We start from the raw sequence: 17,090 nt of genomic DNA on the forward strand, positions 1-17,090 counted from the left end.
TACACTGCAAAATAGCAAAATTGGTGCTCAAATGGATTTTTTCTTCCTTTAGAAGTTAATGAGACAATATGTAAATTACTGCATACCCAGAAATATGAAGGTATTAAACAGAAAAGATGCAGTGCTCATGTATATAGGAAACATCCCATGTCCTACAGTTTCAACTTGTTGGTAAAACCAAAATACTATTATGAGTAACCTGCATTCGTATTTCATAACTTCTTTGAATAGTTGTTCTTGCCTTACGCTCCAGGCTATACCTAGAAATGGTGACTGACTAGCCCATTCACTCAGTTATCAACCAAACAAACAGTAAATAAATAGATGTGTGAGTTACTGTCATAGATGCATGTACTGTTGCTGTTTATTACATACAGACACAATTTTTGCCTACCCTGTCCTGCTACATAAGGTCTTCTCCTAAGTGCTGTGACTCTGGCATTATATTTTCTAAGCTGGGTGGGTTTTACTTAGTTAATGTTTAAGATGGGTGGTTTGGAAAGGCCAGATTTTGGTAAATGGCAGGTGCTGATGGTTTAGTTTAAGTTAATTGGGATTTGTTCTATTCACCTTGTGTACAATGAAACAGATCCATATTCTTCCTCTAGGCTACATTCTGTGACAGCCTGTTATGTTTGCCCACTGTCTTTTTCTGAAAAAAAAAAAGCTTTATGTTCCTAATGAAGAATTCTGATCTGTTGTAAATCCTGTCCTCCCCCACTTGCTTTTTATCATGTGCAACTCAATTTCCCAACCCCCCCCCACACCTTGTACAAGTATATGTATCCCTGTCGTACCTTGCATATCTGTTCTTTCCCGTTTTGTAAACATCCCAATAATTCCATACTGTTCTCGTAGCTGCACACAAAAGTATGTACAAGTAACTTTTAGCAGCAGCAAGGCTGGATTAATGTGAGTTTGTGTGTGTGTTGGGGGGGCTGCTCCAGGCCCATGCTTAGGAATAGGCCTTGCTACTTCTACTTTCAGTTATGTCTGAAATCACATACAGTTGTAGCACCAAATAAGTAGCTGCTTATAATTTACAGCTCCAGCCTTATGATGCCCATGCCCCACTGCTGACCAGAGAGGTATTACAGATATTACAAGGAAGGTAGATTGTAATTAGGTGTATTTTTAAATTGTTTTTAAAATAATATTCGTCCAGTTCTCTCAAACACCATGCATTGCTGTAAACAGCATAATTTGTCATCTGCCTAATTTTCCTCCCTATCTAACTTGTTTCCTACTTTCATGTTTTTAGGCACTCAAAATATTTATTATATTGGCTATATATACTTATATTTTATGAAGAATTACTTTTGCAGATATCAAATATTTTGAAGTTTGCAAGAGTATTCATCAACAACGTTTATGCTGTAGCACTGCCTTAATGTAATCTGGTCCTTATATTTATGCAGTGTCTTAGCATAAATACTTCTCGTATAGATGTGTATTATGCGTTTACTTGTTTTGTTACAAGATAATGGTTGGAAATGGATTTTTGTGGTCTACCACCCAACTGGCTGGTAAATAATAATAAAAAATATAGTGATTTACTTGAATTTGCATGATTTTTCTGAAGAGTATGAAGTCTATAACTCAAACGCCTATCATTATTTTTTTACTTTAATCCTCAGTGATTTGCCAGAAAACCAAAATTTTATGAGGAACAGACTAAAAATACGAGGCAAAAATGTGGACATTCTGCCAAAATCTGTACAGTTGAAAGGCATGCTTCACAGGCTTAAACTACACTGCATGTAACACCCAGTGCACTATCACATCAAATATCACAGGCATGGCAGACTTAAACTACACTTCATGTAACACCCAGTGCACTATGACATCAAACATCACAGCCATGGCAGGTTTAAACTGCACTTCATGTAACATCCATTGCACTATGACATCAAATATCACAGGCATGGCAGACTTAAACTACACTTCATGTAACACCCAGTGCACTCTATGACATCAGACATCATAGGCATGACAGGCTTAAACTACACTGCATATAACAGTGCACAATGACATCATACATCACAGGCATGACAGGCTTAAACTACACTGCATGTAACACCCAGTGCACTATGACATCACAGGCATGACAGGCTTAAATTACACTGAATGCAACACCCAGTGCACTGTGACATCAAACATCACAGGCATGACAGGATTAAACTACACTGCTTATAACACTCATTGCACTATGACAGCAAACTTCACAGGCATGACAGGCTTAAACTACACTGCAATTAACACTCAGTGCACAATGACATCATACATCACATGCTTGATAGGCTTAAAATACATTGCGTGTAACATCCAGTGCATTATGACATCATATATCACATGCATGCCAGACTTAAATTACACTGCATGTAACACCCATTGCACAATGACATCATACATCACAGGCATGACAGGCTTAAATTCACTGCATGTAACACCCAGTGCTCCTGCTAGATGTTATCTTTCTGGTGCGCCGGATATAACTCCCTTGCCCCAAGATGGGCGAGACAGCAGCAGTTGGTCACTCCAGCCTTCCTGGTTTGCTACTGCTGGCACAAACAGTCACTGTTTTTAACTAAAAGGAGTATATCATTGTGGGAGTCATACGTTTGGAGACATATATTCCGCTTAAAGAAGGAAAATGGGAAATGCTACAAATGTTTACGGTAGAAGCTGAAAGGGCCTTGCTGGTAATTCTGTACATCAGAGTATAGCTGTCAAAACTGTACATAATTGCTTCCTTTGAAACTAAATAGACACATTGATTACTTTCAAAAACATTTCTTCTTTGTTATTTATGTCCTTTTTATTTTTTAAATGTGGGTAAAGATACTGTGAATTCTAAACAATTGACAACAAGGCCAAATAATAAATTTACATAAATAGTAGAGCAACCAGACTTAGGAGACTTTATAATCTGGCAGTTGCATTTAAAATGGGTCGAGTTAAATCTTGACTGAAAACAATTTCTGTCTCTTGAGTGTGAACTGTTGATTACATTTTACTAATGTTGTTGCCCCCAGATTTGATGAGAAACTCTCCTTGGGGGATGTAATGAGACAAGCGGTCAGTAACCATGGTACTCCTTGGACTGCACAAGGACTGATTTCTTGTATATTAACTACTCAGAGATAATGGATTTGATACCAGATGTGCATTGTGTTCCTTGTGGCTTGACCTTTGGTCTGTCCCTGTTGAATCTGTGTTGTCTGGGGTCAAAGGCCCAGTAATTTTTCAGACTGTTTTAATCTGAGTATGGACGTTTTGGGGGAATGCTGAAAGCATCCTTATTCATGCCTGCCCTCAGGAAGCCATCACTAGATTTGTACTGTCTGGATTACTGCTGTCCTGCCTCTGACTTGTCATTTTTGAGAAAAGTTTTAGATAAGTCAATGCGTGTTTAACCTTACTTATTTTTAGTATGGTATGGCCTTCTTGATTCCTACAAAATCAGACGTCATGCCCTGTGCAGTACTGAAAGTGTGCTTCCTGGTGTGGTTAATGAGCTCCGGATGGTTACAAATCAGATTATTTAGTTCTGGTCACTTTGACCTCTCAAATGCATTTTATACCATGACCATGAGATCTTAAGCTAGCAAGTACATACTTGCTATGGCATGCTTGCCATCATCCTTAATTACTTTTTTTTCCCTAATCTTTTAGATCCCCCCATCATCCTTACAGCACTTCTACCAGTGTCCCACATCCTAGTTGAGTCTACCAGCTACTACAATCCCCCAGACTTACTCCATAACCTGCTACGGCTAGTCGTGAAACCTAAGGGCATCCAGAGGGTCTCAGACATTTACATTCCATTCAGGGTGATTTTTTTGTTATTGTTATGCCCTGCCTACTTTCCCCACCTCCTCCCCTCCATTTGTTGACCTTGCCTGAGGGCTACTGCCCTCATTAGACCATGCTTACCCTTAGGGAGTGTCATCAGCCAGTACCCTCCCTCCCTCTTGGGGGGCCCACCCATCACTCCCTGCTAGTACTTCAGACACCCAAGACACTAACCAAACTTGGGTTGTCTGGGCTGTAGTCAGACCTTTATCCCTATATGTCATGGTGCTGGCACCATCCTTAATTGTTTTGTATTTTAAAGATTGAGTACAAAGTATTTCACAGTTCACACAGTTAGCAGAAAGAGGTAGCCAGGAGCAGAGTGCATTTTCATTGTTGTGATCACTCATTCATAGTGAAAGGAAGCAATTTTTCCTAATCTTACATCTGAAAATTAATTTGTGAAAGTCATGTGAGTATGCAGAACTGAACCCATTTTATTAAAGTCACCAGCCATCACTCTTTCAGACTTTGAATACAAGCCTCTGATGTTGCCTTAGATATGGTGTTAACATTCGGCACTGCTTCTAGCAGCTCAGTCCATGGCAGTGGTAATAGTGTGATAAAAGCTTGCAACCTACAGATTGTGACAATGATAGAGAAGGCCCAATCCAACAAGACATCTGTGAAAAGTTCCCAGGCAGAGTCGGATACTGCAGAAGGTAGGGGGTGTAAAAAAAGGCCTCATGTCTGGTTCCCTTTCAAAGACCCACTGCCCCTAAAGCATCATTTACTTTCTGTTGGCTTGTTTTCTGCACTGGGAGACTGTTGTCCATGTCATCGGTTTTGGACATAAGCAGGATCACTAATAATCATGGAAAACATAATCAAAAAGTCAGAAATATTTTGAAAAAATTGTAGGCTTCACTACCCACTAAAACAACACTGGTAGTTCTTTATATTATATGCTACAGCTTTTATTTCTTACATAGGTTAGCAGAAAAATGTATTGCTATTTGGGTAGATGCTTGCAGTTTAACTTTTAATTAAATACGTTTCTGACTGACCTTTATATATAATGCATCTTCAAGGGCTGTAAATACCAGTGTCAAACACACAACACGTACATATTAAGCCTTTGTTCAGGAGCTCAGTCATGAACGATTAATAGTATAAACCTAATAATTAACTCTGCTAGTTTTTCTGAAAAATTAATTTATAAATCAGTGAACTGTTGTGGCCTAAGCAATATTTTTAGCAAAAGCATTTAATTGCAAAATCATTTATATGCAAAGAACATTCCATTTGGGACCAAACTTGGACAAAAGACAATGATATCAGCACAGCCTTAAGTGTTTTAGGCAAAAGGGGCTGATGCCTGTTTCTGCATTATGGACATGCATATGAATCTTGTAATGGAATCACTGTATTCAGCTCATTTGAAAGTATCAGTGTTTTAAACAGTCAAGCCAACTAAACTTTTCATGCATATATTTTTATTTTAGGATGAAACAGCATTTATAGTAGGGAAACTCTTACTATCAGGCCCCAGTGACCTAATGGATAAGGTACTGACTTCCTAAGCCAGGAATTGTGGGTTTGAGTCACATCTGGGGTGATGTAGTCTTATCCTGGGAAGTTGGCATAATGGTTAAGGTGTTTACCTTACAGACACAAGGTGCAGCATTTGATCCTTACATGGGGCAATTGGCTAGGCTTAAAATGGCTCCTGGCCTATACAAAACAATAATGTGCTCACTGTCTAATCAAAAAATGGATATTTTCATCATTTTTACTTCTCACGTATATTGTTCAATTCTCATTGTAATGTTATAACTCAGTGTTCATGCATTCAAGAATTTAACACTTAAGAATTATGAAATTGAAGTTGGAATAAGTTACTTGAAAACTGAACTACTGGGGATGTACTGTAACATTGCAACGTTTTACTTAACTCTCACCTTCCCTCATTAGATTTACTGGAATATGCATATCATCTTGTTTAACCCCCCCCCCCTTTCCATTGACATGGGGTCAGGATGTCACTTCAATTGTTACCTTTCTCTACTCACAACTACTCTCCTACCTTCTTCGACAGTCATGCCTGGCCATCACAGATCTTCTCACATGCAGTCCTTCTGTCTCTTGTCAGGACATCCATGTTTCCTCTTGCCGCCTTCTTATTTTTCTCAAATCTTTACCAAATTCTCTTCTGCTTTCCTGCACATGACTGAATCCCTAATCTGTTCTCCCTGACATTCTATGCAATTGGGACTACTTTGGCTTCTGCTCTAATGTCCTTATTTTTCATCCATCCCACAGAATTTATCCTACAGCATGTCATAGGTACTTCATATCCATAACTTACTCCTCAGTTCCCTGCCTTCACTGCCGAGGTTTTTGTGCCGTACAGAAGCACTGGTCACAGCAATGTTTTGTATACCTTACTTTTTAGCTTCTTTGCCATTTTTCTGTCACACACGAGCCCAACACCCTGTTCATAGGTTCATAAGTTCATAGATGTTTACTAGGCTAATGACCACAAGGGCATTTTTAAGCCTAGCCATGCATCCCAAATCTCTGATGAGTTCTGATACCCTTGATAAGTGTAAGCATGGGTCTGGGAGATAACCCATTTACAGGTTACTCGTTTGCATCAGACATAGGTGCCAAACCAGGGATGAATTTCCAGTTTCCCATCCAATTGTCCAAGTTGCACTTGAAATGGATTAGGGAGGAACTCTGCTTCACATGGATGGGGAGCCTGTTCCATAGATGGGGTGGTCTCTGGGATACATACTTATCTCTCCATCAGGTCCTATTTATATCACAGGCAAGGTTTAAGTCTTTAGAATGGGTAATTCTGATACTGTTTGTTTTGTGGATATGCAGGAGGTCCATGAGAGTGGGGTCTGACATTGCCCTGTATGCCAGGCATAGATCTCACCTCAAAAGCCTGTAGGAGACAGAATACAGGGATCGGACCTTGAAGCAGTCTGCATAGGACATATTACTTATGCCCTGTATTCTTTTAGTGAGGAACCTCTGTGGATGTTCCAGTTGTTCGATATGCCTGGTTAGGTACATACCAAGTCTTGCCGAATACAGTGGAACAATGACTTGAACTTAGATGCCATAACTTTGTTTATAAGTTGCGCAGCATAGAATGATTTCTTCACCACTGTAGACACGTGATGATCAAAGGCAAGATTACTATCTATGTGTGTCCCTAAGTCCCTGACTACTGGGTCAACTCTAAGGGGTGTGTTGTCAATATGATAGTTACCAGGGATACTTGACTTCCCAAAGGATACTATTATGCATTTCTTGGAATTTAGTTTTAGTCCATGGCTCTGACACCAGTTATTTTTCTGTGTCAGCACCTCCTGGAGAACATTTGTGTCAGTGTGAGATTCAATGACAGCTCCTAATTTGTAATCATCTAGAAATTTAATCAGCCAGAGACCACTGACATTGGCCTTGACTTCTGAGAAGTAAATGCCAAAAAGGAGCGGTCCAAGGACTGATCCCTGAGGGACTCCACTTGTGACTGGCCTCTTTGTAGAGGTGGACTCCTGAATTCTAACTTCCTTGGTCCTGTCTGTGAGTCAGTTGGCTATCCACTGGGTGACATATGGGTTTGTACCTAACCTCTTGAGTTTGTCAACAATGCCTGAGTGGGGTATTGTGTCAAATGCCTTGGCCAGGTCAAGGTAGGCAGTGTGAACGATTTTGCCCTCATCCATTGCTTTGGTGACCTTCTCAAAGAAGTCCACCAGGTTGAGTAGGCATGATCTGTTTTTTACAAAACCAAACTGGGTTGGGTCCCGTGTCTGGAGGTTTACTATAACTGTTGATCATCTCCATGATAATTCTTTCCATGGCTTTGCATACAAGACTAGTTAGACTTATGGGTCTGTAGTTTCCAGGGTCTGTAGGTGGCCCACCTTTGTGCAGAGGGATGACTGTTGACTTTCTCCATTCATGAGGCACGAAGCCTGTTTGGAGGCTACAGTTAAATAGTAATTCCATCTGTGTCAGTTGGCTGCAGCACCTCAAATTCTAACTTTGACTTCCTTGTTCAGAGTTTCTTTCTTCTCATCAACACCTCACAGATTCTTGAAGCGTTAACCTGTTTGAGTGTTTTCCCCTTCTATCACAGTTTTCAGCTTCTTCTTATTCCCCGTTTGCTGCCATGGCCATGGTTTTGTCTGTCCATTTCATCTCATGTTCCTTCATCTTTGCATTGTAATTCTCAATAATTTATTGAAGTTCCTGCCCAGAGTCTGCTTGTAGTGTAAATATTGTTTGCATTAAGCAGCTTTGTTGATCTGACCCCTCTGACCCGTTTCCTGATAAATTTCATCGCCAGTACGAACAAGAATTAGTTCAGAGCTGAAACATGATGCACCCACCCCCAGTAGAACCCCCTTTTGTGAGTCTGAACAATGTTCATACATTTGTTTTTGGGACCCTGTATATAAATGTTGTGAGTCTGAACAATGTTCATACATTTGTTTTTGGGACCCTGTATATAGCCTGCACTAATTCTACCAATGTTGTGAGTCTGAACAATGTTCATACATTTGTTTTTGGGGCCCTGTATATAGCCTGCACTAATTCTACCAATGTTGTGAGTCTGAACAATGTTCATACATTTGTTTTCGGGGCCCTGTATATACAATGTTCATACATTTGTTTTTGGGGCCCTGTATATACAATGTTCATACATTTGTTTTTGGGGCCCTGTATATACAATGTTCATACATTTGTTTTTGGGGCCCTGTATATACAATGTTCATACATTTGTTTTTGGGGCCCTGTATATACAATGTTCATACATTTGTTTTTGGGGCCCTGTATATACAATGTTCATACATTTGTTTTTGGGGCCCTGTATATACAATGTTCATACATTTGTTTTTGGGGCCCTGTATATACAATGTTCATACATTTGTTTTGGGGGCCCTGTATATAGCCTGCACTAATTCTACCAATGTTGCCAGGAGTTTGAGCCATTGCAGGGATGCCAAATTAGTGTTTTCTTAAGACTTGTTATATGCTTTTTCCAAGTCTAGGAATATCCAGTTGGATTTTTTCCTAATCTCCAACATTTTCTCCACTAGCTTTTTTGCTGGAAACATTGCATCAATCCAAACTGCTCATTTCTCATCTTACTTTCTACTGTTATGTGTATTTATCAGTTACCATCTTCTGCACTTTCATGGTGTAACATGATTTTGATAGGTCTGTACTGCCCACACTTGTAAATGCCTCCTTTGTTTCTTATACACTGGCATTAGTATGCATATTCACAAGTCTTCTGGGGTTCACCATTTTCCCTGTACCAGAATGTGCACCCCAAAGTGCCATTTCTCCCCTAATGCACCCCACATCTTGATCATATTGGCAGTGGTTTCCCTGACTTCATTTACCTTAGTGCTGTTCATACTATTTCTAGGAGTTCAGAGGTCGTACATGGGAGCACAGCTTTTGTGTGTTTTTCTTCATTAAGAAGTCAGTTGAAATACTCCTTCCGTCTTGCCTTTGACAACCTTTGGACTAGTGAACAGATTGTTGCTGGCATCCCTTATGAATGGCGACTGATGACTGTCTTTATCTTTCTGTCATTGCCTTGCATTTTGATAAAGCATCTTTGTACTTTCTGCTGAGTTACTTTCCAGATGCTGGTAGAGTTTCCCTGATGCCTTGTTCTTTGCTATTGCACCTTTTCTCATAGACACTTTGTTAGCCAGCCAGTATTCATTCCTTCTTAGCTTGTTCTGTCTTTTCTGTCTCCTCCTTTTTTAATTGCTTCCTGCACATTTCTATTCCTCCACCACCTTTCCTTATGTACCTTATTTTCATACCTGGCTAAGCATGTCCATTTTGTGGTCTTTGCACAAGATGCTGTCATTCTTCAACACCACTTAGGTCCCCTTCTTCCGGGGTGCTAGAGCCCTGAATGTTTCCTTGAACATGCTTTCATTCCAGTCAATTTTCAGGTTTACAGTCTAGTCTGTGTTGACTTTCGAAACCTCTCTGACCACTGCTTGCAGTTGATTGTGGCCACCAGTGGTTTATGTTGGGGGATGACCATTTCACTGAGGATGACTTTGCAATCTCTGATTTTACCCCAGTGCCTTTCTCTAGCTAGGAGAAAATCTGTCTGAATTGCATGCTGACAACTATTGTAAGTGACCTCATGACTGTCTCTCTTGCTGAACAGTTTGGCCTCCATTAAGTCACTTATGAGAGAGAAGTCTAAAATGTCCTCTCCTTTATTTCTTTTGTCACACCTATGGGGACACTGGCAATCTTATTTTGCCTGTCTCATTATCAACACCAGCTCATTTTACCCCACATTGTCTAGGAGGTCCTGAAACTTTTGTCCAAAAGCCCTCGTTCCTCTGACCATGACAGTCCAGCTGTGGGACATACGCCGAGAAGACTGCCCTATCTTTACGCTGGGGACTGATTTCCACAAGTCTATCAGTAATTCAGATGACATCCCAAGTTGTCTTCAGAAGATTCTCTCACACCACAATTCCAACACCATTTCTAGTCTGTCCTCGCTGTGAGTATTAGAATCTGGATTCCATGCCAAGTGACTTGGACTTTCATTATGTAAGTTGGGGGGGTGCAGCACCCCACAACTCCCACAACAGTGGTGGAGAAAAAATCAGACATTTAAACCCATCATTTCTGTGTGTTTCATCCATGGCAAGATTTGTGATGAGACATCAGGAAGCCAGCTGAAGGTTACAAGGAGATTGTTTAATAGAATTGAGTTTCTATAGGTCAGGGTTTAGTAAGTATAGGTTGAATTAAAAAAATGTTTGTTTTTTCTAAGGGATAAACTATATTAAGTTGTTCCATTTGTGTTTATTTGTTTATATGTGAAGAATGAAAGCTGGATATAGGAGATACAGGAGAAAACCAGCTGATAATGGTAAATATTTTAAGAATTTGCTTCAAAATTTATAATTCATTGAAGGACTGGTTGCCCTAACTGGTTTCCTTAGGTATGAAATGACATCATATATATATAATGGCTGAGTATAATGGAGAGAGTGTGAAAGCTGTGAGATCTGTAAGATGTATGTGAGTCATGCTGATTATGCTGATTTTGCTTTATTTGACTGGACAGGAGGCCATGTTGAAAGAGTTCAACATTTGGAATAATACCTATGATATAGACCCCCGTCCCCTTTTAGTTGGTGTGATGGGTAGATAAGATGACATGGTTAGAGCAGGGGGGATGATACTATACTCACTAAGGAAGTTTGTTAGTGATGGTGCAGATTATTATTTTGACTCTCACAATACCTCCAGTCATGCCATTGTCATACAATATGCCAATGGTTCTACTCTAATCTGCTCTGCCAAAACCCTATTCTCTGTTCAAGAATGAATTAAACATTCTTTCTCATCAGTAAAAAACAAGCTGGGCAACTTCCAACTTCTGTTAAATCTGAAGAAAACTAAATTAATGCTATTCAAACCCCCCCCCCCCATATTTCTCAGCCTAAAGGTCTATTTTTTTTCAATGACTTTGAAATACAATACCATATCAAGTTACCTGTCATTATTATAGATGAGCACCTGAAATATGAGCAACATATCCTTTAAGCAATCCAAAGGGCGCATCAGAAATTAGGGTCACTATATCTAATAAAACCTTACATCACAGGCATTGCAAGAAAAAGTATTGCAAGAGCCTGTCTACTTGCGGCTCTACTCTGTGCCTGTCATTGTTCACCAGACTTAATTCTAGTCGGTTCCTAAAATCTGAGCAGTGCTGTAACAAAGTCACCAAGTCTGCTGCAAACCAACCAGCCTTAATTCTAGTCAGGTCCTAAAGTCTGAGCAGTGCTCTAACAAAGTCACCAAGTCTGCTGCAAACCTCCACACAGAGCTCTGCACTGCACTGCTGTTAAGCAATTTCATTGCTTAGAACTACCACACACATTCATACATACACAACAGCAATGGAGTCCCCTGTGGAGAAGACAAACGTACTATCACAACTGATCCCATCCCAACCTCCTAGTATGTTATCAAGATCCCACTAGTTGGTATTTGCACAGCACCATTTCCCCTCATTACCATAACATGGTAATGGACTCGTGTTCACAGTCCTGACAACTGACTGTGAATTTTTTATGAATTACAGTTAGTCAGGGTAGCATACCATAGTGCAGTAAGGCAAAGTAGGGTTTTAAAGAATGTCTTTTCAAGTAACTGAACATAGCTGCATAATAAGGCATACTATAAAATGTAAGCTGTCTCATTATGATTTTTATTTATTTAACAGTGGTTTACTGGGAAAGTCCAACTGGGACAGAGCCCATTTTAGGTTCACATAGGAACACACATAGGTTTGTACTAAGCTAACTGCCTTGGGAGCCATTTTAAGCCTAGCCAATTATCCCTTGTGAGACTCAAACCTTGCACCTTGTGTTTGTAAGGCAAACACCTTAACCATTAGGCCACCCTCCCACACGGAGACCCAGGGAGAAATGCTCCAGACCCATGTCTTTGGAATGTGAGAGGAAACTGGAGCACCTGGGGAAACCCACGAAAATGCAGTGAGGATATACAGACTCTGCACAGAAGACACCCCAGCTGAGAATTGAACTATAAAACCTCTTGCTCTGAGGCGCCAATGCTAACTGTTTCACCTCTGTGCCAAACTGTAGTGCTGTTAGGCTCCATAGTGCTACTAGACATCCCGAGCATAAACACAGAATGGCTTTGTATGCTGCCTCTGACTATCATGATCCGTGTTTATAAATCGCTGTAGTCTATGGCAGCGTACAAGACATTCTTTACTGGATACATAAAAACAAGTGTAGTATGTCTATGAATACCCAGATCTGTCAGTTGTATAGTACAACGTGTGTTATCTTGTGGTCCTTCTGTATAGTGGAAGCATAAGAATAGTGGTCTGTTTGCCAACTCTATTGGCATGGAGTGATATCCAGGTGGCCAGAGTTCAGTTAGTGGCCACCTGATGGAGTTGGCATGAGGGAGGAAATGAGTGATGCTGCTTAGCTGACTTACCTCAGAAGGTGGGTGCAGGAGCACATACCAAGGGTGCATGACTCTGTGGTTGAATCACTGATGGAGATCAGAGACCCTGTAGGAGCTCTAGCTTCAAGGATAGCAGTGCTGTCCTGAAGGGTTACATCACTCCCGAAAGTGAGTGATTTGCCCTTGCTGATGCCCACTGTACACTGAATCCTGAGTGCATTACTGTGGAAGGGCAGTGGGGGTAGGGGTTGCAAACAGTTTAAAATAGGTGCCTCTCAGTTGGCTGTCACTGTCATGGTGGGGAATAAATGGGACAGTTGACTAAGAGATGGTCAGCTGGCAACAGCGGCAAAACTAGCCATAAAAACAGTGGCCTCTTTGATTTTCTTGTCCATAAGATCTGTTATTGTGCACTTCTAGTGGTTCAGCAGTGACTGATGGAATTTAATTTGGATGAACAGCAGGATTTTATTTGCAGATTTAAGATCAGCTGCATTTGTCATTGGGTTTAGTTTGCTGTTGTTATTATTGTTGATAGCATTCAGTACAAATGGTTTAGGAATATTTCAGGTAGTGATGTGATGCCTTTTATTGCCTCCTTTTGCCCCGTTCTCCCACTTTCCAGTCGATTCCTTCAGCACATGGATCTTTAATTGAACCCAAGTAATCTGGGTCTTAGTCAATGGTTTAAAAAAAACATTAGAGTTGTTTTCTTTTTTTGCTGAGTTATTGATCCTTTGAGTGACAGGGAGTTAGGCATCTGCAAGCATTTCTTTGACCAACGTAGTATATTCTCTAAAAATGGGAGTCAGTTAAAAAAAATTGAGAGTCACCCAGTCCCACATTATTGAACATCTTTTCACACCCTATTCGGTCAGAAAATTGGTCAAAAGAGAGAGGGCGAGTGCAACATATGTGGACAGTTTTCAGAATACAAATGACTGCTGTAAGTTTGAAAAAATGGGACCTAGACAAAAACATGTAGACATAGGGCTAACAGCAACTCTATAAAGAAAGTTACTACAATTTCAGTACTGAAGCGCAGACCCAATATCTCTGAGGCAGAAATATTAAAACAGTGCGCAAGATTTTCACCAAGATCACCACAGTAGTCAAACAGTATAATTTTTTGCACTGGTTCCATTACCATAGAGGGGTAAATAAGATTAGCACAAAGTGATTTATATCAGGTAACTAAGTATGCCATCACAGACCTGACATCATCTCCTTTTTTGCAGCATTAGATGGTGTGAATACTTGGAACTGTTGAGAATATTTCTCAACTGTGCGCAACCACACTGTGCAATGCATAGCACTTCCTAGGTGTTGTACTATTTATCAGGCAGCACAGCTGAGCGGATTTCTGTTAGTGGCTCAGGTGTCTGTCTGAGAGGCTATAGGGAAGATGGATGTGCCTGTTCACGGAGGAAGAAGAGGGGAACCAAGATCATGTACTGCAACAATCCCTGTCCCTTGGAGGAGGGGCAGTAATCCAAAGGATTTTCCAGGGGCAGGTATTTGGTTGCCAAGTAGCAGGTGCACTTGATTGCGCAGTTGCATGAGAATGGAGTATTGGTTATGGATGTGATCCCCTGTCCAGGATTCATAATTAATGTACCCTCATTGCTGGGGTGCCAGCAAGTGCACAAACCAGTGTTGAGGCTGCCTGTGTGATGGCCTCCCACAGCCAGCTGTTACCCTGACTGGGTAATAGACATGATGGGGGTTTGAATGGGCTTGACAGATAGGGGATGGCATTTTTGGATGCTTTTTCTTCGGCATCTAAGAACCCAGACTCTCTGGGTCCTGCCACTAAAAGGTCTGATCAGTTTTATAAAGTGCCAGAAGACTGTAAATGCCTTTGCAGATGTCCTTCAGCAGATCCTGCAGTGGTTTCCATTGCTTCTGACAAAACTTTCAGACTATAGCCATTCACCATGGTTCTCCCTTCTGATAAGGAGAGCAATACTATAGAAAGAATAGGGAAAAAAAGTTTATACTTCTGCCACCTTAGCTTTCTGTGCTATAAATTACCAAAACCATATAACCAGATATGCTTTGGCACTTCTTTCTCAAGCCTCTCAAGCAGTTTCTCACTTCCCAGACTCTGATGTTAACACTCAGCTGATGTCTGTTTTAGGAGCTTCTTCTCAGGTAGCTTCTCACGCCATTAAATGCAGCTGTGATGCAGTTAAAGCATCTTCCAGGGCAGCTGTATCTGGCTCTGTTCTTAGGAGGTATTAATGGTTGAGGCTTCAAGCACTTACAGATGATACCAAAGCAAAACTAATGGATGCTGCTTTAGAAGGCAGTACTGGGTTTGGGGCTGCACTTGCAGATTTATTTAAATCTTTGCAGGAGAAAGGTAAGGAACTACAGGACTTAAAATATTTCACCTGTTGCCATATTTCCCAAATTTCAGAGGAATTACCCATCAAAGACTTCCTTTGTTAGAAAACAAACTCACCAGCCCACTTCCAAAAGCAAAAAAGGAGGTAGGAGAGCTCGTCAGTCTAAGCCCTGTCAGCCAGGTCCTGTACAGAAGTCTTTTCCAGACAAGCCAGGTAGTCTATGAGAACCACACTCATCTCAGTCTTCTTCCTCTTTCTCAACATCTTTCCTGTCTTTTCCATTTTGGGAAACTATTACTCAAGAGTCATGGGTTCTTTCTATTATCAAACAAGGGTACTTCATATTCTGGAAAACTCTCTCTTCATTCATGGGCATTCCACAGTCATTTCAAGGCCAGCTGCATCTACTTCCATAAGTGCTTCAGGAGTTGCTACTTCAGGAAACAATTCAAGAAGTTCCTGCACCCCTCAGAGAAAGAAGGTTTTACCCCAGGCTTTCTTGTACCCAGAAAATACGGCCCATGGAGACCCATTCTGGATCTGTCCTGAAGGTTCCTACCCTCTGCATGTTGTCCTTGCAAACCTTGCTTCCTCTCATTCTTCGTAAGGCTTACATGGCCTCTCTGGACATCAAGGATGCTTATCTTCACATTCCCATTCAACACCTTTACAGAAAATATTTATGTTTTTCTATTGCTTCCTTGCACTTTTAGTTATCAGCTTTTCCCTTTGGTCTTTCCACTGCCCCAAGGGTATTCACATAATGTCTCGTTCCTGTCATTGCTTACTGCAGACTTCAGAGCATCCAAGTTTACCCTTAACTTGGATGCTCTTCTTTATCTAATTCCTTGTCCAGGGACCCTGGAACAAAATCTACAGTTCACTATTTCTCTTCTGCAAAGGTTGAGGTTCACAATGCATTTCAAAAACTCCTTTCTTTCCCCCTTACAGGACCACATCTTCCTGGGGTGCAGGTTGCAGACAGATATTATGCTGGCATGTCTGCCTCCTCCAAAAGGTTCAGTCTCTCATCTCCCATTTCCAGTGTCTTCTCCCTCTTCCTTCTGTTTCAGCCAGGGAGTTTATCAGGCTCCTGGGTTTCATGGCATCCACTATTTTGATGCAACCTCTGGCCAAACTTTACATGAGGAAGTTTCAGTGGTACCTGAAATCAGTTTGGAAGCAGCATGCACATTCACTGCAGTTTGTGGTTCCTCATCTCCCTTTTCTCAAAAAGGAACTCTTTTGGTGGATTCGGCAGATTTCCCTGAACCCAGGACTTCCTTTGCATTCTCCTCTTCCCACTCAAGAGTTGTTTACAGATGCCTCTGACCTAGGATGGGGAGCAACCTCTGCTTCCATAAAGGTACCGGGCCTTCTACAAAGGAGGACCATATCAACATCAAAGAGATGAGAGCTCTCATTTTAGCTCTTCAAGCTTTCCATCCTCTTTTCCATCCAGGACCTCTAAAACTGTTTACAGACAACACCACAGTTCACTGGTATGTAAGCAAATGGAGGGGGGGGGGGCAAAGTCATATCTTCTGTGCAGGTTAGCTCTCATGGCTTGGGAACTGGCAGTTCAGTACCAGGTGATCCTTCAGGGAGTTCCTCCAGTCAGAATTCTGTGGCAGACAACCTGAGCAGGTCCATGACTCAGTCCCACAAATGGATGATTCACAGGAATGTGTTTCTGGATATTGTCCACTAGTGGATTACTCGTCAAGTAGACCTATTTACCTCCCCTCTGAACAGACAACTTCCTCTTTTTTGTGCCAGAGTCCCAGGTTCTCTGGTTTGGAAGGTGGATACCCTATCACTTTCTTGGAGGGGGATGTTTTTCAAAGGCTATTTATTTTTATGTTTTCCTTGGGAAGAGCATCCTTTTTTGTGTTAAGGCTCATTCTA

The 17,090-nt window shown here is 41.1% G+C and overlaps 1 protein-coding gene across 1 annotated transcript in view; it reads left to right on the forward strand.

Annotated features, from left to right (window-relative positions):
• DGLUCY (D-glutamate cyclase) overlaps positions 1-17,090 on the forward strand; it is a 1,244,793-nt gene that overhangs the window by 862,725 nt on the left and 364,978 nt on the right. The gene's annotated exons all lie outside the window — the stretch shown is intronic.

The sequence above is a fragment of the Protopterus annectens genome, chromosome 6.part0 (genome assembly GCF_019279795.1).
Source record: "Protopterus annectens isolate FY-2018-M chromosome 6.part0, PAN1.0, whole genome shotgun sequence".
NCBI lineage: Eukaryota > Metazoa > Chordata > Ceratodontiformes > Protopteridae > Protopterus > Protopterus annectens.